This window comes from Acyrthosiphon pisum, chromosome A2 (assembly GCF_005508785.2).
Source record: "Acyrthosiphon pisum isolate AL4f chromosome A2, pea_aphid_22Mar2018_4r6ur, whole genome shotgun sequence".
Classification (NCBI taxonomy): Eukaryota; Metazoa; Arthropoda; class Insecta; order Hemiptera; family Aphididae; genus Acyrthosiphon; species Acyrthosiphon pisum.
The window spans coordinates 116,086,806-116,091,621 of NC_042495.1; the positions used below are offsets into that span (position 1 = coordinate 116,086,806).

General features: G+C 24.8%; 1 protein-coding gene across 6 annotated transcripts in view; it reads left to right on the forward strand.

Annotated features, from left to right (window-relative positions):
• LOC100164040 (dmX-like protein 2) overlaps positions 1-4,816 on the forward strand; it is a 35,128-nt gene that overhangs the window by 21,168 nt on the left and 9,144 nt on the right. The gene's annotated exons all lie outside the window — the stretch shown is intronic.

Here is a 4,816-nt window from a genome sequence, read left to right on the forward strand (position 1 = left end):
AAATTTAAATTTTTACAAAACCGCATTAAATAACGGTTTAGCCTCAAACGATTTTTGATATTTGTTATTATTCAAAAAGTATGAGTCGTAGACACTTGAAAATTTTACCAGTTGTTTAAATTGACATTTTCTTTATATAGTTTTATTTTCAAAATATTTCACTAATTTTTAATCTATTTATAGGCAATTGAAATAATCGATTTTTTTTGATTTTTTTTTTATAAATGTTGATAAAAAAAAATTAGCTGGGACAAAATACTTGAAAATTTAATAGAAGGGTCCACATATGTTGTTCTAACTCCCATTCAAAAATTATAAAAATACATAGGCACAATTTTTTTTTATAAGCATTTAAAGTTCAAATTTTGACTAAATACGTAAAAATTACGGCAATGTTCAAATAATCTTAAACAGAAATTCATAAAAGTTTTTCTTTTTAATTCTAAGATTTGGAAATTTAATACAAGGCTCCTAACATATTTTTACAATAGCAGTTGCAAAATAAAAGGAATACATTGTCACAATTTTTATTTATAAGCATTTAAAGTTCAAATTTTGACAACATATTATGTAAAAATCACGAAAATTCGTAAATTATTTTATGCTAGAAATTCATAAAAAATTTTCCTTTTATATCTAAGATTTCAAAATTTAATACAAGGCTCATAATATATTTTTACAATAGCAATTGAAAAATAAAAGAAATATATAGACACGATTTTTTTTTTATAAGCATTTAAAGTTCAAATTTTGACTAAATACGTAAAAATTACGGCAATGTTCAAATTATCTTAGACAGAAATTCATAAAAGTTTTTCTTTTTAATTCTAAGATTTGGAAATTTAATACAAGGCGCCTAACATATTTTTACAATAGCAGTTGCAAAATAAAAGGAATACATTGTCACAATTTTTATTTATAAGCATTTAAAGTTCAAATTTATACGAAATATGTCAAAATTGCGAAAATTTGCAAGTAATTTAGTGGTTGAAAAATCGTAAAAATTTTTTCTTTTATAACTAAGTTTTTAAAATTTGGTACAAGGTTCTCCATAAGTTTTTCTTTAAAAATAATATATCCTAGACTGACAAATCATCTCCGTTCAGAATCGTTTTTCGTATACAATGATATAATATCATTGGATTCAAATTTAATTCCATCCATTACAGTAACCCACTTGTAACCTACTGTACAGCAGAGCGACATCCACGACTTACCCGCCTTTTTAAAGTTATAAATGGTACAAATGGTAGAAATAATGATGAGATAAATATAAAAATATAAATTATATACCCAGGGATATTATTCAAACAATGAATTAATATAGTTATGGAATATGAATTTTCATTAAAAACTAACTTACGCCTACTTTCCTTTATCGCGTATTATACATAACATTGTTGCGTATTTTAATTATTAAACTTTCCATTATTAATTATTAGTTACTGCAACAAAAACAAAAATAATTTATCATTAATATAAATTAAATTAATGTTGAGGACTTAGGTATATTATCAATATATTTATAATTGAATAAAAAAGTTTTTTTAGGTATAAACGATAACCGTAATTTAATATTTACTTTATTTTATGATTTGAAAATGTTAACAAAAATTTAAAAAATATATAAAAAATATTCTATCATTAAAATTATGTTCAGTAATAGTGTTGGTTTTAAATACCGTATTATATTATTTATTACTAGTATTTATAATTATGGGTATAAGCGATAATAATAATTTGACATTGTGACATCTGTTATTAGCTATTGTTCTAAAAAAAAAAATGCTGAGCACAAATCAACTATACGATTACTTATTAGTTATTAGGTAACTAGTTGATATATCTCAAATGTAATACCCTACTTAAAGTATTGATAGAGATATTTACTTTGAGATTATGATATTATGATAAATACCATAATTTATTTATTGTAGTATTTCATAAGACTATAATATTATATTCAAACTGGTACGTAAATTGCAATAGTTGCAGCTATAGTACTATAATTTTTAGTTTTATTATGAAATATAAAAAGATATTACCATAGGTCTTTATTATGAATATTTTAAAATATACTTAGATGGATATAGCTAAGATGGCGTATCACGTAACATTTTCTCTCTATTTTATGTATTTAAAATAAAGTGCAATCTTATCTTCGTGATTATAGTTATTACATCATTACAATAAATTAAGGTATGAAATGAAAAGTGTTAAGTCCTAATAATCGTTATATTTCGTTTAAACGTCCAATTTCATTAACATGACAACATTTAAACATGCACTGAATATGAATTTGTTAATTTTTCAAAAAATAATTAGGTATGAGTATTATAATAAGTATTTTTAACATTTTTAAAATTCCGTAGAATCACTTATGGTGAACTATGTTCAAGTGTAAGCTATAAAAATGTTTATGTATTCTTAATTTCAAAATAATTGTCAATCTTTCGGGATTATGTCAACAAAAAATCTGCCCGTACATTTTCGATATTTTAAAATTACTAAAAGTTGCTTATGACTTATGGAGAATCTCGTACTACGTTTTCAAGCTTTTTGATGTAGAAAAAAAAGTTATCAACATTTATAAAAAAACATAAAACATTTAAACATTTTCCCCGAATATTTTGAAAAATATTGGATATTTTTTTTATCAAAGTTAAAGATTGGGAAATTGTTTGCTCCTTTCCTCTACACAACATTTTAGAACTAAACCAATACAGCTCAAATAGCTCAGCTTAGAATCTATAACTAATCAATTTATTATACAGTAATAACTTAATTACTTCTGTATGCTACGATTATACAATAGCAAACTGCTGATTCGTAAACACAAAAGGTTTTTTAATAATTTACAACTAATTGCTATGATTAAAAATATTCCGATATCGGTACAAACATTTTATATTATTTTATTCTTATATACACGTGTATGGATATAGGAAAAGATTCTAAAATAATATTAATATTTTAAAAATAAAACCTCTACATATATTATATTGAATTCGAAATTAAAAACCCTTTCTATACTTATCTACTTATATAACGTATATAACAGACATAAAGTCGATCTGAATGATTTTTAGACTTCTCAGTTAGAGTAGTAGATTTTTTTTTTTAGTACGATTTTATTGGTTCTGGAGACGTCAGTACCTTCATCTATAACGATATAACGTCAATAGTCCGTAGCATAATAATTTTTCTAAACTGATGTGTTGAAACGAAACTGAAGATTCATCAACCTCTGCGACAGTAAATCAGTAATCACTGTTGTAGTCAGTAACTTCATTATTAATCATTATAAATCATTATTCGTTATTCGCACTATTATTTCGGTTAATTTCAATAGCTATCCTTCAAACAAAATCTTAATACGAATACGTTGGTACTTATAATGTCCAATATGGTTGTTAATAATTTATCGCAATAACGTGCGGAGAGGTTCATGAACACCGAAGCCCCCCTCCCCTTGCCACTCATTTTTCTATCGAATATAACTGGAACTCTCCCCCCCTCCCCTCGCCAATAGAATCAATCGCTTGACCTAATGACCCATAGTGATGGATCATTAATGTGACAACTACCCATGTATATTTTATGGATTATTATTTACCATATTTGTAAATTATATATGAATATGATCAATATCCACAAAAATACAACTGTTTTCAAACTTTTTTCCACATAATATCATTATCTTCCTTATATAATATAGCTGGTTGACTAAAATGTTATATATTATGGTAATAATTTCAAACTTTCATCAACTATTGTCGCAACTAAATGGATGTATGTAAGCATATAACTCATAAGTCATAAGTAAACTTTAGTTCTCCCTCGTTAACACGAACTAGGTCAACACAAATTATTGGACCGGTTTTTTCGGTTTTACATTTTTAATTCACATTTTTTGGAAAAATTGTGTTTGATTTTAAATGTAGAATAAGTTGTAGCATGGAAAATTTCTTCATATTGTACTTTATGATATGATTTATCGAATTAAATGTGTACTAAAATCATAATCTGTTTACAAGTTTGACATCATACTAGGTTTTGAAGTCATAACCAATATTTTTTTTGTGGTAGATGTTTATTATTCATCATAATATGTACAATTAAGTATAATCAGGCTCATATTATATATAAAAAAAATATGGGCACTTGGTATACCGCTCTGCTGTGCAGTAGGTGGCTAGAGAGGTCATTGTAATGGATGTGTTAAATTTGAATTCGATGATATAAAATAATTGTTAACAAAATATGATTTTGACCAAACACAGACGCTAAGATAAACGTTCATAAAAATTTAATTTGACTTACTTTTATTTAAGGTAGAAAATCTTCTAAACATTTTTATACAATATATTTCTAACTCAAAATAATTTGCAAATTTTCGCAATTTTGACGAAATTTGTCAAAATTCTAACTTCAGACACTTGTAAAAAATTATTGTGAATCTAAGATCAACTTTTTTTTAAAAATTACCTACACTAATTACCACTTGTGAGTTATGAGAAACCTTGTATTAAAATAATGTTTTTTGACCGAACAAAAATTTTTTATCGTCAATAGTTTTAAAAAAACAAATAAAAAATAAAACTTTATGTCTATAAATAGCTTAAAAAACAATTAAATTGTATACAGTGTATAGACAATGCTAATATTAAATATAAATATTTGGTGAAAATAATATGTATCTACGGTTATTTTTTTTATTTACACCACAAACTCAAAATCCAATTTTGACGTAACTGGTTTTCCCTTAATTATATTTTTGTTTTACCCAACGCTTTTGAAAATACTGGGAATTATC